Raw genomic sequence first — 18,720 nt, forward strand, 5'->3', positions numbered from 1 at the left:
AAGCCATTATTATGATTCCTCATGACATAGATGGGAGGCGCCAAGGCTTGGCTAAGACCCGCTCCTATCTGTTACATTTACAGCCTGCCTTTTGTCCAAAGAACTCAAGGCAGTGCCAGTGGCTCTCCTCTTCAAAACATCCCTGTGGGTTAGGAAGAAAGAGAGACAGAGACTGGCCCAAGGTCATCTCCAAGGAACTTCATGAACCTATGCAACACTAGTCCTACTTAGAGTAGATCCATTGACGTTAATGAACATGACAAAGGTCCTTTAATTTCAGTGGAACTACTCCAATTAGAACTTACAACCCTGGGTCTCCTCAATCCTAGCTCTAACCACTACACCACTCTGTCTTTTTGGATTTTTTGGCAGAGGTAGAATTGGGACAGGGGGCTCCCGAACGCATTGCTCGTGCCCTCCACCGCAGCTCTCTGAGCTGGCTGTCAAAGCAGCCGCCATGTTGGTCGACACACAGAGCAGCCATCTTTGAACATCAGCTCCCCTTCCTGCACGCATCCAACATAAACACTTAGGAAACTCTATGAAACACCCGGGTATTTTCAACCCTTCTCGCTAAGGCTGCTTAAAGGCAAAAAAAAGGCCAGGGGGGAGAATCCCCCAGAAGCATTTGTTCAGCCAGCTTTCTTTGAGTAAATCCTGAATAGCAATGGGACGCTGTCTGCAAAGGCCTCCTGCTTCTGCCAGAAAAAACACTAAAAAAAAAAAAGAGCTCTCTGAGGGGGGATATAGTTAGAGGAGAGCATCAGACCACAGACTATTTCCCCCTCCTCTCTCTCTCTCTCTCTCTCCTCTGATTCATAAGCAGAAACCACAATCGCGAACATTAGATGAACAAGAGAGCCGGTTGAAGCCGTGAACTCTTGCTCTCCCCTGGTATCGGGGGGGGGGGGATTCAGTGCGGTTTTGCACATTGCCCGGTTGAGGTGCGCAGTCGCACGCCGAGGTAAAAGCGTGCCTCGGCTCGCCGCCAGATGGTGAACAGGTCCGTGCAAAGAATCAGGCCTCCTGCGGAATAAAAGGGTCCAGCCAGGGGGGAAAGTTAAAGCGCGATACGGATGCGCAGGTAGGATGGGGAGGGAGACGTTTTCTCCCACCTCAACCATTCACATGCTACTTTTTTTTTTTTTTTTGGCTTGTCCTGCTGGGTCTCCAGAACCGGAAGCAAGCTGGCCAAACCGGAGGGAGGGGGGAAAAGAGCTACAAGTGGTTGCAGACAGAAACGTGTGGGCAGATGGAAATTGGTCTGGCTCAAGACATTTTGCTGCCTGAAGGAAAGGGCCATAGCTCAGTGGCAGAGCAACTGCTTTGCATGGAGAAGGCCCCAGGTTCAGTCCTTCGCAGCATCTCCAGGTTGGGCTGGGGGTGTCCCTTGCCTAAAACCGGGAGAGCTGCTGCCAGTCAGTGTAGACAATACTGAGCTAGATGGACCAGTGGCTTGAATTAGTATAAGGCAGCCTCCTAGGTTCTTTTGACAAGACAGCGCCTCTTCATTTCATGGACAGAAGCTGGAGATAGGGGAGAAATTCAATTCAGGTCACATTTGAAGGTGAATCTACCTAATTTGGACTTCCCCAAATAATGCAAGAATCGAAACGCAGCCACCCTTCAAAGTTTGCACCTCTCTGAACTCTGCAGTGCAATTCTCCCACCAAGTAATATGTACAGCACTGAATACGAGGGGTAAAGTATGCACAGACCAGTGAAAATAACATTCAAAAAGGCATCCTGTTAAGGAACATTGCTTGCAACAGTGTGCAACTTGAGGCAAAATTGCATACCGACGTGTATATTAGGATACATTCTCACTCAAGCGCTAAAGAATTTTCATGGACTTGTTAAAAAAAATTGAGAAACGTGGAAACCTGAACATAAGACTGAAAATTGTGAGAAACTGGGGGGAGGCAGTATTGTATAGTGGTTGGAGTGTCTGTCCAGGACCTGGGAGACCCAGGTTCAAATTCCCATGTGGTCCTGAAGCTCCCTGGGTGACCTTAGGCCGGTCACTGTCTTTCAGCCTGAACTCCCTCACAGGGTTGTTGTGAGGATAAAATTGGGAGGGGGAGAACCATGTTCATATGCCCCCTTGAGCTCCTTGGAGGAAAGGTGAGATATAAATGTAACAATGAATTTAAATATATTTTTTTTAAAAAACCGGAAATTGACATACTCTCCCATCCCTAACAGGAGCAGAGAAGAGTTGAAATTGACTTCTACTTCGATGCCGGTGACAGGACAGTGGTCAAGTAATCCTGATCTAGGTATGTCCACAACTGGTGTTATGCAAAGATGGTAAACAGAACTCCTAGCCACAGAGGTCACTTGGGCCTCTACTGACAGAGATGCTTCCAGGAATTATTTATGGGGCAGACAGATGTCCAGCAAAGCATGGTACTGTTGTGAGATCCCACCCATCCATTATCTTAATTTCCCAAAGGCATCTCTTTATATAAATTAACAGATATACATTTTATGCAAATTCGTGTCATGAACCTGTGCTCCGAGTCCTTCAAGTGTCTGGCAACACCCTCTGGGGAGGCACTATTTGGGCTCCACTTCATAGCATAGTGGGGAGGAGAGCCTGGCAGGGAGGCCAGAGTCTGCGAGTTCAAATCCCCACTCGTGTCTCCTGGGTGTCAAGGGCCAGCTAAAGATCACCCCACAGGGAGTGGCTCAGGGGCTACGTGCCCTGCCACCTGTACAGCTGTGGGCAAGCGGCATAGTCCCAAGGAGCCCAGTTGCCCCCAGCTGGCAGTTGCGGACAAGGAAGGGGCTGGCTTGTGCAGCTGTGGCAAGCTGAGCAGGCCCTAGCCAGCTGGGGAGGACTAGCCCCAGAGGGAGGCAATGGGAAACCCCCTCTGAATACTGCTTACCATGAAATCCCTATTCAAAGGGTCGCCATAAGTCGGGAGCGACTTGAAGGCAGTCCTTTTCCATTTTCAAGCAGGGCGTGAAATGCCCCAGGATGACACCAGGGATGCTATTCAACACTAGCCGGACTCAGAGTAGAGACACAAAAGTTAATGAACATGACTAAGAGGTTCATTCATTTCAGTGGGTCTACTCCAAGTAGATCTTAGTCGAATATAACCCAAAGACCTGCCTTCATATTAATCCTATATACTAATAGCAACATCAAATTCTCCAAGTGTGGATCTTTATGTATGTCCATAGAAAGATGCCTTGTACAGAGTCAGAACATTGATCCATATAGCCCAGTATTGCCGACACTGACTGGCAGCAGCTCTCCAGGGTTTCAGGCAGGAGACATTCCCAGCCCTACCTGGAGATGCCGGGGATGGAATCTGAGACCTTCTGCATGCAAAGCAGGTGCTCTGCCACTGAGCTACGGCCCTTCCCAAAAGCTAAAATGGCACCGGCCACACATGAAGGAGGCAGCAGCAGGTTGCCAAGGGGTCGGGGGACCCTGAAGATGCACAGAAATACAAACATTCAGTAGAAGTGGGGAACTGCCCTATGGGGACTGAGCATGCTCACTGGCCACCGAATGATATATTAGTATTTTATCTGGCTAAAACCTGTATTTGGTTGCCTGTAATAAACTGCTGATGAAGCTGATGATGATGATAAGGGGGAATGTTACGAAAACTAGGCCAGTGGGGGAAATGGAATAGAGTACCCTGGAAAAAAAGCGTGGCAGGCTGGAGCCATAAGCAGGACCCCTCTACGCTGCAACACTCGGTTGCAGGTCCCACTGGTCATATGAAACACAGGCCTTTGGCAGGTCTCTGAGGATGGGCTTCTTGGAACGCTTTAGAACAAGAAGAACCAGAATGATACATTCTAGTGTGCATTATTGTACAAGGAGGAACTGGAGACCCTCTCAAAGAGTGTCCAGCTGTTATTAGGTTAACCAAAAAAAAGGAGCTTTTTGGAAAAACACAGCTTAGTGAGAGGATGTGAGAGGATGGCAAGCAACCCCTTCTCTTGACAGATGGGCTCAGAAGCCAGTGAACCGCCCATCTCCTCCCAGGAGATCTCTCCCCCTCCTGTAATCTATTTAGATCTATATTCTGGAAAAGTGAAGAAAAGGCCATTTAAAACAAAAGTAGATGCAGAGGATGTTCATCCATGGGATGCAGGAAGGGGGCAATTAAATACCAACAGCCCGACCTAATCCAATTTGTAGGTCAACCCACCCAGTTTGCATCTCAATTTTATAGAGATGAAAAAGCTTAGGGTGGGGAAAGAGAGGGACTTCACATGTCCAATGCCAACAATATGGTTGTGTTTGGACCTCACAACAAACCAGGAAGGACATCGCCGTCATCTATGTTTTTATTTTGCTCTTTGGCAAGCTGAAAGCCTTCCCTGGGATGGAATCTAAACTGCCCATCTTTTTGGAGCATCTCTCATCCAGCAATTCTGAGCTAGCCACCCAAAGCTACCAATGAGATTCTCCCTGGCTAGTTTCCTGGCTTTGAATACAAAGGCCTGGATTCTTGAAGCTGATTTCGAGCCAGGCCTTGCAGAACCAATTTCTTTCAAGAACTGCCAAAATTGCCTGAACCGCAGTGCCAAATTGTGCAGACGGTGCTCCTGTAAAGTGGAAGATGTCTGATACAGATTGATGAAGAGCCAGAGTGGTGTAGCGGTCAGAATGCTGGACTAGGACCTAGGAGACCAGGGTGCAAATCCCCACTTGCCCTTGAAATTTCCTTGATGCCTTTGGGCCAGTCATTGCCTCTCAACCTAACTTACCGCACAGGATTGTTGTGAGGTTTAAATGAAGAGGAGGAGAACCATGTACGCCAGCTTGAGCTCCTTGGAGGAAACGTGGGATAGCAATGCAATAAATAAATAAATAAATAGTGAGCACTAGAGTGATGGGAAGGGGGATGTTAAGAGAGGATAATCAAACTTTTAAAAGAGGACCATGTGGTCATATAGTCCGCTGCCCAATGCAGAATGCAATTACAGCATCTCTGGCTCCTCCACTTCTGGTGACATACAAGAGGCCTTCATGGCTGACTAGAGATTTGAACCCTGGCCTGCCAGGTCCTACTCCCACACTCTAACCACTACACCACATTGGCTCTCTCTCTTTTGGCATTAAGTGGTATGTGAACTAATAAATCATCATTCAGCCTCTGCTTAAATAACTCTGGCGAGGTCGAAGATGGGAGACGGCACATCCCTCGTATTAAATATTCGTGCCAATTTTTTACTGTATTTTTGGTTGTTTCTTTTATTGCATCGCAGTTTGAACGCTACGGAATGCAACGAAATACAATACAGGCGGGCCCCGCTTATACGGCAGGTTCCGCTCCGGACCCCCGCCGTAAAGCGGAAATCGCCGTAAAGCGGAACCCCATTGAGTATAATGGGGCGCTGTGAGGCCCTTCCCTGGCTCTCCCTGTCAGGTTCCTACCTGCGCGTGGCTACTGCCTGTCACTAGGCACCACCAGGGACTCCACCAGTCCGGACTGTCCTTTTTTATTGTTTCTCTCCCCGCTCTAGCACAGATCTCAACAGATCCCCCTGCTAGGCAATCACCAGTAACGTCCCAATACTAGTATTCCCAGAGACTCTGAATACTGGTATTGTTATTCTCTTCACCGCTGCCACCATTTGTTACAGTTCCCCTTCAGCCTTGGTCATTACCTTACCCTCCCTTCTGGTCTGTGAAACCCCAGCCAAGGATCAGGCCTTTGGTAAACCAAATTAAGTATTTATTACAGATAACAAAGCTAACAAGATTAACAAGATTTCTTCTTAAGGCACATAAGCATATGGTTTTACTCAATACTAATCCGAACTCCACCTCCCTCCTGGTAAACAACTCTCTAAACCCCACCAAGCAATCCACTCTTTCTCTTCTCCCCCCTATTCCACTCTCACTCTTCCTTTTATACATTCAGCCATTTTAAACACTCAGCCAATCATCTCACATTCTACTGCCCATTCACTCCCCCTATTTCACTCCACTTACCATGTATCTTCTAAACAACCAACACTTACCATATATACATTAATATAGGAACATCACAGGCGCGTTGCACAAAAATGCCACAAAATGCCACAAAAGCAGCAAAATCAGCTTTAAAACAGGGAATGAAAGCCACCGCATTAGCGGAACGCCGGGAATGGAGGGCCGGGAAGCGGGGCCCTACTGTATATAAGGAATAACAGAAGCAAGGGAAATGCAACTGGAAACGGTACACCGTCTAGCACAGCGCATTGCAAGTGCTACAACAGCCAGAAAAACCATTAAGTGAGACATCAAGACCCCCCGCAATTTTCAAGTGGCCTGGGCGGGGGAAGTTTGGGAACAACTGATTTACTGTGTTTGTATCCTGCTTCCCATACAATTATGGTCTCCCCGGGCTATTGACATCAATTAAAAAAATATGCAGAGAGAGAGACATCTAATGAAGCTGAATGCTGGGGGATTCAGGACAGACGAAAGGAAGCCCTTCTTCACCCAGCGCATAGTTAAACTATGGCATTGACTCCCACAGGAGGCCAGCTTGGATGGCTTTAAGAGGATTAGGCAGATACATGCTGGATGAGGCAATCAGCGGCAGCTGGCCACAGTGCCTATGCTCTGCTTCCACGGTCAGAGACAGTATGCTTCCGAATACCAGCTGCAGGAAACCGCAGGGAGGGGAGAGCGCTCCTGCACTCAGGTCCTGCTTTCGGGGTCCCCATTTGGAGCGTCCGGTTGGCCGCTGCGAAAATGGGAGGCCAGACCAGTTGGGCCACTGGCCTGATCCGGCAGAGCTCGTCTCACGTGAAGCAGTGAAAGAGGGAGCAATTGGTCCCACCATCAGGCTTCCCGCCTAGCCAAGACAAGATAGCGGGACAGCACCGCCATTCAGAAGAAGCCAGGACAGCTTTGTTCAGGAGTTATGGGGCTCTGGCATGTCTCAGCGCATTCCACATTTGGTGGAATTTGTGGCGTTTGAGCGACCAACAATGAAAGTTAAAACTTCAAAACTTTTAGAGAAATACGTTTTTATTCATTTGCCAGAACATTTCAAGTTATTTTTGCTGTTGTTGGGATTATGTTTTGGTGTTTCTGTTGTTGGAGCTTATTATGAATAGTAAGGGTATTGTTTCAATTTATTATATATTTCTTAATGAGATGTTTTCTTTAACTTGCTGTTTGACTTTCTGAATTTTGTTTTGCAACTGATTGAATTATGTAACTGTTTTTCATGGTGTGAGCCGCCTTGAGCATAGATTCCTATGGAAAGGCAGCATACAAATAAACTGTGATGATGATGATGATGATGATGATGATGATCATGATCATGATGATCATGATGATCATGATGATGATAGCAAAGAGAAGTGGATGGAAAAAGGAGAGAAAGAGGGAGATCAATTCTTCAAGGCCAGAGCCACGCGCTGAGCTCTACAAGGGAATTAATATCAGGCTCATCATCCTTTGCTGGCGCTTGGTGGCTCTTGTTCTGCTGGCCGATGGACGGGGCCAGAGGGTGGTTATGTCAAGTTCTTCTGTTGACTTCTGCTGGCTTCTGCTATTTGTGGGCTTCCCAGAGGCATCTAGTTGGCCGTTGTGAAAACAGGATATTGGATAGGATGAGCCTTTGGCCTCATGCACAAGCTCTTCTTGTGTCCTTATGTTGGTTTGTCTTTAATGTGATGGATTGCACTCCTGTCTTAATGAACCATGGGCATCCACTGAGGCTGACTGTCGGAAGATTCAGGACAGACTAAAGAAAGTATTTCATTACACTGCACTAGGGATGGGTGAGAATATCAATTCAGTTCGCATCCCAAGCAGAATTTATCAAATTGGCACTTTCCAAAACGACATGAGAAGCAAAAGACAGCCATCCTTCGAAATTTACATTTCTTAGAATTTTGGGATGCAGCATGCCAACTAAATAACATTTACAAAAATGCATCTATGAGGGGAAAGTGTGCATACAAATGAATACATGAGTGAAAATAACATGCAAAAAGGCATGAAACGATGAGAAATGGGTTGCACACATGTGCACCTTTGTCAAAACTGCCTACGAAAACGTGCTTATTTGGAGAAATTCACACTACAATGTTGGAGAATTTTCATGAGGATTTTTTTTAAAAATAGCAAATCGCTGCAGAAATGGGGAGAACTGAAGACTGGAAAAATGAGAAACTGAAGAGAACCGAAATGGGCAGATATTTCCATCCACAGAACCAAATGTGCCCCACCAGGCCTCTGTATGCGCCACACCCCCTCTGCTCAGGCAATACTTCTCACCACATCCTGAATGGAAGAAGTCCTGGGACTCTGAGAATGACTCTTGCTTGCCCTGATGGAGGAGAGAGAGAGGTGTGTGTGGAAACTTGCTGTCTGCTCCAAGAGAGCATTTGCATTTGTTGCTCCACCCACTTTTGCCTCTGGCCCCACCCATCACTGGCATATGGCCCTCAGAAGGTTTTCCGGGAGGGGGGGAAAGTCTCCTGCCCCTGCCTTGGCAACTCTTCACATACATGGGGCTGATGTGGAGAGGCCCCCGCCATGCCTTTCCATGAAGACGCAAAAGTAGTGCCATCAGTTCTCTGCGAACATCCGGAAAGGCAAAGCTAGATCACCCACACTTCACCCCTGACCTGAAGCCATATCCTGTTGATCCAGTCCTAGGAACTCCTACACAGCTGTGATGATAGGCATCAAGTTTTGCCCTGGAGCATCCCTGGGGATCCTTGCTTAAGTCAAAGAGAGGGAGAACTGCCGGTTGATCCAGCTCTACCTCGCTCTGACTCTGAGAACAGGAACAGATCTGCTCCTGTCCAGGGTGCTGGGGCTAGGACCACAAAACCATAGATTTGGTGGGGCGGAAGGCAGGGAGCCCAACAGTAGGTGGAACCAAATCCAGTGATTGGATAAGCCAGAGCCAATGGCAGGCAGAGCCAACTCATTCTAGTTCCTCCCCCTCCCTGCTGAGTTCTACAAGGGGCAACGCTGAGACTAAGGAGGGAGAAGCAGACAGGCAGGGCCACCCTCTGGACTGGTTATAAGTAAGGAAGCAGACAGGTGGGGGCTGATTATGAGGGCAGGCTGACGTTGGTAGGGCAGTGCCCAGCATGCCCTAATGGACTAGCGTCCACTGACTATTACCCTGTTTATTGAGCTACCACATCTGCAGCTCAGAGAAATAAGTACATTAGAAGAGCCTGGCTGCTGGTTCAGGCCAGTGGCCCATCGTAGTCCAACACAGACTCCTACTGGGAGGAAGGGCAGGATAGAAATCAAACAAACATCCTATTCTCACAGTGGCCAACCAGATGCCCACAGGAAGCCCACAAGCAGGACCTGAGGGTCCCCACAAACTCTGCACACAGAAACAAAAACGAGGATGAATGTGTAATAAACAAGTTGTCTGGAGACAGCCTAGTGGTTTTTTAAAAAAATCATGACAATTCATCAGCATTTTAGTGTGCATACTAAATACACATCAAGTATATGTGTATTCAGATTGGACATTAGAAGGAACTTCTTGACAGTAAGGGCGGTTCGGCAATGGAACCGACTGCCTAGGGAGGTGGTGGGATCCCCTTCGCTGGATGTCTTCAAGCAGAGGCTGGACAGCTATCTGCGGGAGATGCTCTAGCTGTGGATTTCCTGCTGTGAGCAGGGGGTTGGACTCCATGGCCTGCAAGGCCCCTTCCAACTCTATGATTCTATATGCACTTGTGCTGAATATACCCATTTTTGCAAGCAGATTTTCCTAACATAATGCAGCTTTGCATGTGGTTTTCACCAATATAAGCATTTGAGTACACACTTTCCCCTAACAGATGCATTTTTGTAAACACTGATTGCTTGGAGAACTGCAACACAAGAAAAGTATGAATGCCAAAAGATAGCTGCGCTTCAGTCCGTATGTTGTTTCGGAAGCTGTCCATTTGGTAGGTTCGCTTTTCAATATGTACTACTAGCTTTTCAACACGTACTGCACAAACTATCCCTACACCCAGGTAAGTGTGCACAGGTTAGAGCTATTAGGTGGTTCTTCCCCCCCCCCCGCCAAACTAAAAAGGCCCAGCTGACCTAGCTCAGACATCACCTGAACCAGCATGCTGAAACTTATTCTGAGTTTCTTTCCTGGACTTTTCCCCCCCTTAATAATGTTATTTGTTATTTAGTTTAATATATGTAAATTGTATTGCTTTCATTGATCTATTTCTATACTTGTGTTTATTTTTCTTTGTAAGACGCCTTGAGGGCCTTTGGCCGAAAGGCAGGGTATAAATGAATTTATAATAATAATAATAAAAACTGCACTTGCAACTAAGCTACCCAGAATGCCTCGCAGGGATGCTATCTCCAGTAGGATCTCTCTTGTGATGCTGGTTGTCGCGCCCGCTTGAGGAACCGGATCCTGTCTTTTTCATGCTGCAAGGGAAGGGCGTCTGCTTTTCAGATGAGAGAAGATCTGATTGTCTATTATTTGTGACCTGGTGCTTCTTTCTCAGAGGGCTAAAAATGGCAGTTCAGGTGGCCAGAAGCCACCGCCGCACAGCAAAACGCTGCCAGTCAGTGCAGACCACACTGAGCTAGATGGACCAGTGGTCTGACTTGGTACCAGGCAGCCTCCTATGTTTCTATTAAGGGAAAGGCCACAGCTCAGGGACAGAGCATCTGCCCTGCATGCAGAAGGCAGAGCTTGGAAAAGTTACTTTTTTAAAACTACAACTCTCATCAGCCCCAGCCAGCATGGCCAATGGATTGGGCTGATGGGAGTTGTAGTTCAAAAAAGTAACTTTTCCAAGCTCTGGCAGAAGGCCCCAGGTTCAAATCCCGACATCTCCAGACAGAGCTGGGCATGTCCCCTGCCTGGAACCTTAGAGAGCCGCTGCCAGTCAGTGTTGACAATACTCTGCTAGATGGACCAACGGCCTGACTCTGTATAAGGCAGCTTCCTGCATTCCTATGAAGCGGAGGAACTGTTGCTTTGGCAGTCCCTCCTGCCGGTCCGTTGGCCTCTCTCACTTGGGCTGGAGAGTAAAGGCATTTCCTCGCTGAAAGCATCCGGGAAGCATCCACCCGGGGTCACAACGACCAGTGATAACGTGAGGTAGCCTTTGTTCAGTTCCAGCTGGTAGCCTTATGGGGAACAGGAAGAGAGGCCCAAGGGTAGCGGCGTCTCCCGCACAAACGGCTGTGCAAGATCAGGCCAGTATAAGACCCACAGAAGAGCCCTGCCGGACCTGACCAAAGGCCTATCTAGCCGGGCATCCTGTCTCTCCGACAATTCCAACCAGATGCCTACGGAAAGCCCTTAAACAGGATATGAGGGCAATAGGCCTTTCCCAGGGGAAATTCATGGAGGGTACGGCTCTCAAAAGCAAGTAGCCATGATGGATGTGTTCTACCTCCTCTGTCGGAGACAGGATGCCTTCGAATACCAGCTGACGGACAGCACAAGTGAGGAGAGACTGCTGTTGCACTCTGGCCCTGCTTGTGGGCAATGGGGCTGATCCGGTAGGGCACATGGGGTGCTGCCCCACTCACCTCAATCTGTCCTCATTCACACGCACCTGCACCTGCCTGCCTTATGACTTGCATCCAGGCTAGGGGGTGGCCCTGCCTCTCGGCTTCCTCTTCCTGTGTCTCAGGGTACCTTTGTAGAACTTGGCAGAGAGGAGGACGGGGAGAAAATGAGAATGAGTTGGCTCTGCCTGTCATTGGCTCTCGGCTCCATCTACCGTCGGGCTCCCTGTCTTCTGCCCCACCAGCCACAGTGGGCACCAGCCGCCACTGTTTGTGGGCTTCCCACTGGGGCATCTGGTCGGCCACTGTCAGAACTAGGGATGGGGTTTGCTGCCTAGTTCCGGTCCGCTTGTATTCCGATAGTCCATCATTCCATCTTGATCCGCCCCTGTTTTGTTACCGCTTGCTTTGGTGCTTGCCGATTCGATCCGCTGTTTTTTTTGGGGGGGGGGGTTGGTTGCAAAAAAAAATTGCGTAATTTTTAACGCAAGTGCCTATGTAAAAGATCACGATGTTCCGCATGCTTTATTTTTCCCTATTTATCACACCTACGCACTTACGAATGCATCAACTTCCTCTTTCACTTCCTTCTTCAACAAGCCTTTTAAGTAGAGACCTTATCCCAGTCTGTGTCTGTCGGAATTGCTTTTTAAGATGTTTTTGAAAGCTTTTTTTAAAAAAGATGTTTTTAAACCTTTTTTCTAAAAAGGATGTTTTTAAGCCAGTGTGGTGTAGTGGTTAAGGTGTTGGACTACGACCCGGGAGACCAGGGTTCGAATCCCCACACAGCCATAAAGCTCACTGGGTGACCTTGGGCCAGTCACTGCCTCTCAGTCTCAGAGGAAGGCAATGGTAAATCCCCTCTGAATACTGCTCACCATGAAAACCCTATTCGTAGGGTCGCCATAAGTCAGAACCGACTTGAAGGCAGTCCCTTTTTCAAAAGTGTTTTGTCTTAATATGTTTTTAAGGATGTTTTGTTGCAATATATTTTAAAGTCTGTTTTTATGATGTTTTAGTGTGTTTTTAGTGCTTTTGTTTGCCGCCCTGGTCTCCTACTGGGAGGAATGGTGGGATATAAATTGAATAAATAATAAATAAATAAACGTACAGGAGGAGGTGACGGATCCTCTGATGGTTATAAACTGTCTGCGTGAGTCAGCTTCCCAGCTGAGGGGGGGGGGAGCGCTGTTGCTTATTAAGTTAAATAGGAACTTAAATTACATAGATAATTATGTAAAATCGGGACAAAAAAATCAGGGAAAAAATGTGCCGATTGCAGCCGCAGCCAGCCGCAAGAAATCAGTGCAGGTCTGAAAAGATAGCGGACTGTCAGATTCAGTTGGAATCCGGTACTAAGTCTGATTTAGCGGATATCCTCCCCTGTCCCTAGTCAGAACAGGACACTGGGCTAGAGGAGCCTTTGGCCTGACCCAAGAGAGCTTTTCTGGTGTTCTCATGCTTTTGCTTCTCTCTCTCATCATAGCATTGGCGTTCGGCTTCCACAGTTGCCATAGGCAACAGCACTTTTATTTTTTTTCCCCAGCTGGGAACCTGACTCACGCAGACCATTTATAACCATCAGAGGACCCGTCGGCTCCTCCTGTTTGCCTCGCTCAATCTTATTCTCAGCCCGCCTTCAATTAACGACGAAAGTGTCCTTCTGCTCGAAGGCCAAGCCGAGCCACTTAGAATGACGGATCTTCAACCAGGCTAAATTGTAGCAGCTCCCTGTCAGAGACAGTGAATGAGGAGGAACTGGCAAGTGAGGTACTGCAGTAAGAGCCAGCCTTAGGAATGAAGGGAGCTGCCTCATACTCCATCAGACCAGTGGTCCATCTAGCTCAGTACTGTCTACACTGACTAGCAGGATCTCTCTGGGGTTTCAGGCATGCAGTACCTCCCAGCCCTGGGACCTTCCACATGCAAAGCAGATAATTCTTCCTCTGAGCTATGGATACTCATAACAAACAAAGGAAGCTGCCTTCTACCAAGTCAGACCATTGCTCCGTACTGTCCACACTGACTGGAAGTGGTTCTCTGGGACTTCAAACAGGGTTCTCTCCCAGCCTAACTAGAGATGCCGGGGATTGAGTCTGGGGCCTTCTGCATCAAAAGCAGATGTTCTACCTCTGAGACAGTTGTCTAAAACCAGGGATAGACAACATTGTGCCCTGCAGATGTCATTGGACCACAATTCCCATCCACCCCAGCCAGCATGGCCGCTGGGGAGGGTTCTCTACCTCGCCCAATCCTTGTTTTCGTCTTGCTCCAAAGGCCAGGGCCAGAACCCTTGGATGTCAATTGCAGGGGAACTGCAGATTTCAGCTAAACATTAGGAGCTTTGGTACAAACTGTTCAACAATGGGACAGGCTGCCTCAAGAGGCAGTGGATTCTCCCTTGCTGGAGGTTATTTAAGCAGAGGCGGAACGGCCATCTGTCAGCGATGCTGCGGGGCGCTGGGCTGGACTAGATGACCTCTGAAAGCCCTTTCAACTCTGCAATGTTGTGACAGTGTCAATAACATTGGGGTGTATCCAGTGTTTAGTCCGACTCAGAATAGTTTCATTGAAATGAACAGACATCACTAACTTATGACCATTAAGTTCAATGGGTATCCTCAGTGTCACTTTAAACTGGACAAGCCCCTGCCCTGAGCAGCTTACAATTTACAAGTCGACCGGAGGCGGGGGGCAGAGAGAGAGAGACGAATCAAGAGGACTAAAAACAGAGGAGCAATTTACAGTTGTTTCTGTTACACATATTTCGGCTTAGTTAGAGCAGGGCTGGGCTGGGGAATCTTTCTTCACCCCGAGGACTACATTCCCCTCTGGGCAGCCTTCCGAGGGCCACATAACAGCAGAGGAAAAGGGTGCGAGAAAGCAGCGACTTCCGTTTCAACCTGCATTCTTCCCAATCCACGTTGTTTCTTTCCCGCTGCAGCTTGGTTTCCGCCAAACACTACCGCACTTGTCTCGCCGTCTGCTACTAAACGTAACTTGCATAACTATTTGCATAACTTAAGTAACTTAACTTCATTTCAATAAAGGACGTGTCAAAACAATGTAAAATAACGATATTGATTACGTGTCAATTTGCCGATTTAAAAACACCATAGATGCGAATGAATAGCGATCGCATTTGGCCGATTGACATTTGTTGCTGGCTGCAGATGAACATGTGGAGTGCAGCAATTTTCACTTCCGTTCCCATTTCAATGTTCTCCAACATCCCTAGTGGTGGGCGGGGCCATAGGCAAAAGTGGGCGGAGCGATGAATTAATTTTTTCTTTCTACAGTAGGCTTGCTCCTACACACGTTTGCACACACCTCTGTCCTCCATGCAGGCGAACGAGAGGCTTGATCAGACTTCAGGGAAACGTTCCAGCCAAGTAAAAACACGCAAGGAGGGTGTGAAGCAAGGCCAGTGAGGGGTGTGGCCTGGGGAAAGAGGGTGTAGCAAGGGAAGAATCTTAACGGCCCGAAAGAGAGGCCTGGAAATCAGGGGTGCAGTCATCCAGGGTCTCAGGGGGGCTTAGACCCCTGAGGTTTCTGGCAGCAGGGTCCCAACAGGGAGCCAACCAGCATTGATAAGGAATGTGTTAGCCACTGAGAAGAGTCTTCTCAGTCTTGTCCTTTCCTGCTGGTTGGAGCCAATCCGAATGAAAGGAGGTGAGTCAACCACTGAGAAAACTCTTCTCAGTAGCTAACACTCTCCCCGCTTATGCTTATTGGCTGCTAGGGATATCTGTTGTTGTGGGAGAAGCCATTAACAAGGATCTCATTCAACCAAAAAAAAAAAAAAGACGTGTGTGAGGCTGTGACTATCATGAAGGGACCCTGCTGCACTTCTGAATTTGCCAGTACACTGCTGCTGTAAGGCCACATTCAGGCTGAGGTTCTGCACCCCTGCAGAAGAGCAGGGGAACTAGAAGGATCATAAGAGCAGCCCTGCTGGATCAGGCCCAAGGGGGCCCATCTGGTCCAGCATCCTGTTCTCCCAACGGCCAACCAGATGCCCCCATGGGAAGCCCGCAAGCAGGACATGCGTGCAACGGCAACTCTCCCCTCCTGCGCTGCCCAGCAACTGGTACTCACAAGCATGCCACCTCCAACCACGGCGGCACAGCATAGCCATTGTAGCTGTTCGCCATTAGGCGGATTCTCCTCCACGAATTTGTCTAATCCTCTTTCGAAGTCCTCCAAGGCGGGGACCATCCCTGCCTCTCGTGGGAGCGAGTACCACAGATTAACTCTGTGCTGCATGAAGAAGCACTCTGCGTCGCGTCAGAGGCTTCCTGGGAAAAGGCGAGATCTGTGGACGGGTTTAAAGGGCGGCCGCATCATGACCACCCTTGAACTCCAGGGTCTGAAAGGCCCACTGTCGCCCAGCCCCATCTCAACTTGTGCCTGGTGTCAGAAGACATGTCTGACCTCACGAACTACCGAGTCTGGGCAGAGGATAAACCTCTTAAAGTAATCATGGGGCAGGGAAAGGCAGAAGAGGAGCGAGGAAAGAAAGACAAAACTGGACGAATGTTCCTCAAAGAGGAAATGCAGAGGGGGCGGCATGCCAGGCTCTGCGGGGCCGGCTCCTTCCCAGGCAGTGGGAAACAAGGAAAGCTTTATGAAGCGGGTCATCACAACAAAGCCTAACCCTGCGGGCATCACTGGGATTCCTTCCCAGATGCTCTTCCGTCTCCAGTCTGGGGTGTGGCTGCGCTGCTCGCCTTCAGATGTGCTTCCCAACATTAAGAACGCAGAGGAGCGTTGCTGGTCCAGGCCGGTGGCCCATCCAGTCCAGCATCCTGTTCTCACGGTGGCCGACCAGACGCCCCAAATGGGAATCGCACAAGCCAAACCGGAGCACTCCCCTCCTGCGGTTTCTAGCAACCGGTATTCAGAAGTACAGTGGAGGTAGAAGATAGATATTGCGGCTAGTAGCCAAGGATAGCCTTCTCCATGGATTTGTCCACTCTTTTCAAGCCATCCAAATTGGTGGCCATCGCTGCCTCTTGCGGGAACGAGTTCTGAACCTTTTTCCGACTCTTGTTCTATGCCTTCAAGTCGATGACGACTCATGGCGACCCTATGAATCTTTTTTGGATTTATTCATAGGGTTTTCACGCTAAGAGGTATTCAGAGGTGGTTTACCATTGCCTTTGCCCCACACATAAATATACAATGTGACATGATATATATGTGAGTATATATCTTTGTGTGGGCTGATAAGTTTATTATTGTGTTTATTTAATAAATGTCAAATATATATTCTCACATATATATGATATATGTACATATCTTTGTGTAGGTTAAGTCTGTTGTTGTTATATGCCTTCAAGTCGATGACAATTTATGGTGACCCTATTAATCTTTTGGATTATATTCATAAGGTTTTCATGGTAAGGAGGTGTTCAGAGGTGGTTTACCATTGCCTTCCTACGGCACCCGGTATTCCCAGGCGGTCTGCCAACCAAGTACTAACCAGGCCTGACCCTGCTTAGCTTCCGAGATCAGACGAGATTGGGTGTGTTCAGGGTAGTATGGCCGTAGGCTTTTTCCAACTCTACAAGATCCTTTTTGAGGTGAGGCGACCAGAAGTGTAAACAGTATTGCAAATGCGGCCATACCACAGATTTGTATAAAGGTATTATGACTGTTTTAATGTTGCAGGCCTGCTCCCTTTTCCTGTTCGGCACATTTGCTCTGTTGCCGCCCGCCTTTTTTTGTCTTGCGACCATTGAGCTGCGCATTGAAGCTCTGGCACTGGTTTTGCAAGAGCCTGTCTGAGTGCCCGACAGGGCCTGGTTTCAAGCCAGGATTCTCCCCACTCAAGATTTGAGAGAGGTCCTTGGGAACATGCAGCAGGTGGCTGGGTTCGGCACCTGCCTCTCCCACAGTGGCCCACAGCAGGGATGTGGACGGGCCGGCGTTCAGTGGCAGAGCATCTGCTTTGCATGCAGAAGGTCTCGAGTTCAAGCCCTGGCCTGTCCAGTTAGGGCTGGGAGAGAGCCCTGTCTGAAACCCTCAAGAGCCACTGCGAGTCAACATAGTCCATATTGAGCTAGGTGGACCAAGTATAAGGCCGCTTCCTATGTTCTTGTGTCTAAAGGAAAGGGCCGTCGCTCAGTGGACGGAGCATCTGCCTTGCATGCAAAAGATCACAGGGGCAGTCCCCTGCATCTCCAGGTCGGGCTGGGACAGGCTCCTTGTCTCTGAAAAGCCACTGCCAGTCAGAATTATTATCATCATCATCATCATCATCAGTAATAACAACAACAACCAGGGGTTGAATGTGGGACAACTGGGGGCTGAATGCTGCTGCAATTCTAGTCCAGCCTTCCTAGTTTCTAAGATTTTAGTGAGTCTTGCTCATCCACTCCCAAGAACAGCTTTGCAATCACAAGGGCTATTAACATGCCCATTTAGGAATACAGGAAGCTGACCACTGGCCTGTTTCGTTCAGTACTGGTGACACCGACCAGCAGCATCTGTCCAGGATTTCAGACAAGGGACATTCCCAGCCCTACTTGGAGATGCCGGGGGTTGAATGTGGGACCTTCTGCATGTAAATCAGATGCTCTACCACTGAGCTACAGCCCTTCCCCTAGGATGCTCAAAGAAAGCCAAATTCTGTGACCGAAACCACACTGTGTGAACTTGCCCCTCAGAGGTGCGGTCAATTTCAGCGGTATAGTCACTTTGTTAACATACCGATTCTCCCAGGGGTTTTCAATTTAGTGGTTGAGAAAGATTTAGTGGTTGAGAAAGATTTGTCATGGAGCCTTCCTTTATCATGGATATTATTATTATTATTATTATTATTATTAACATCAACAACAGATTTTCTATCCCACCCTTCCTCTAACAGGGTGGAAAACAACGAAGCAACGAAAGAGCACGATAAACATAAAGAAATAAGAACAAACATTTGACCAGCACCTCCAAATGTTGTTACACTGTCTCAGACGTTGTGAAAACAAACTGAAATGCCAGAATCGTACAATTTCAAACATATGCCGAGTTAAAATATATGGCATCTGGTTGGCCACTGTGAAAACAGGATGTTGGACTAGACAGGCCTCTGGCCTGACCCAGCAACCAGGCTCTTCTTATGCTTTTATCAGTGACAGGAGCTCTCCAGGGTCTGCGGCAGAGAACGGTCTTTCTCGTTACCTGTTACAGGAGATGTCTTCCACTGGAGATGTCGAAGATTGAACCTGGGT

At 48.3% G+C, this 18,720-nt stretch overlaps 1 protein-coding gene and 1 non-coding gene across 2 annotated transcripts in view; both read right to left on the reverse strand.

Moving 5' to 3' along the window:
• Positions 1 to 18,720, reverse strand: part of ACAP3 (ArfGAP with coiled-coil, ankyrin repeat and PH domains 3) — a 143,464-nt gene that overhangs the window by 110,172 nt on the left and 14,572 nt on the right. The gene's annotated exons all lie outside the window — the stretch shown is intronic.
• On the reverse strand, positions 16,931 to 17,049 carry LOC133372975 (5S ribosomal RNA). Its single transcript, XR_009759591.1, has one exon. It is a non-coding gene; the product is annotated as a 5S ribosomal RNA (ribosomal RNA).

Source organism: Rhineura floridana, chromosome 18 (assembly GCF_030035675.1).
Source record: "Rhineura floridana isolate rRhiFlo1 chromosome 18, rRhiFlo1.hap2, whole genome shotgun sequence".
NCBI classification, from domain to species: Eukaryota; Metazoa; Chordata; class Lepidosauria; order Squamata; family Rhineuridae; genus Rhineura; species Rhineura floridana.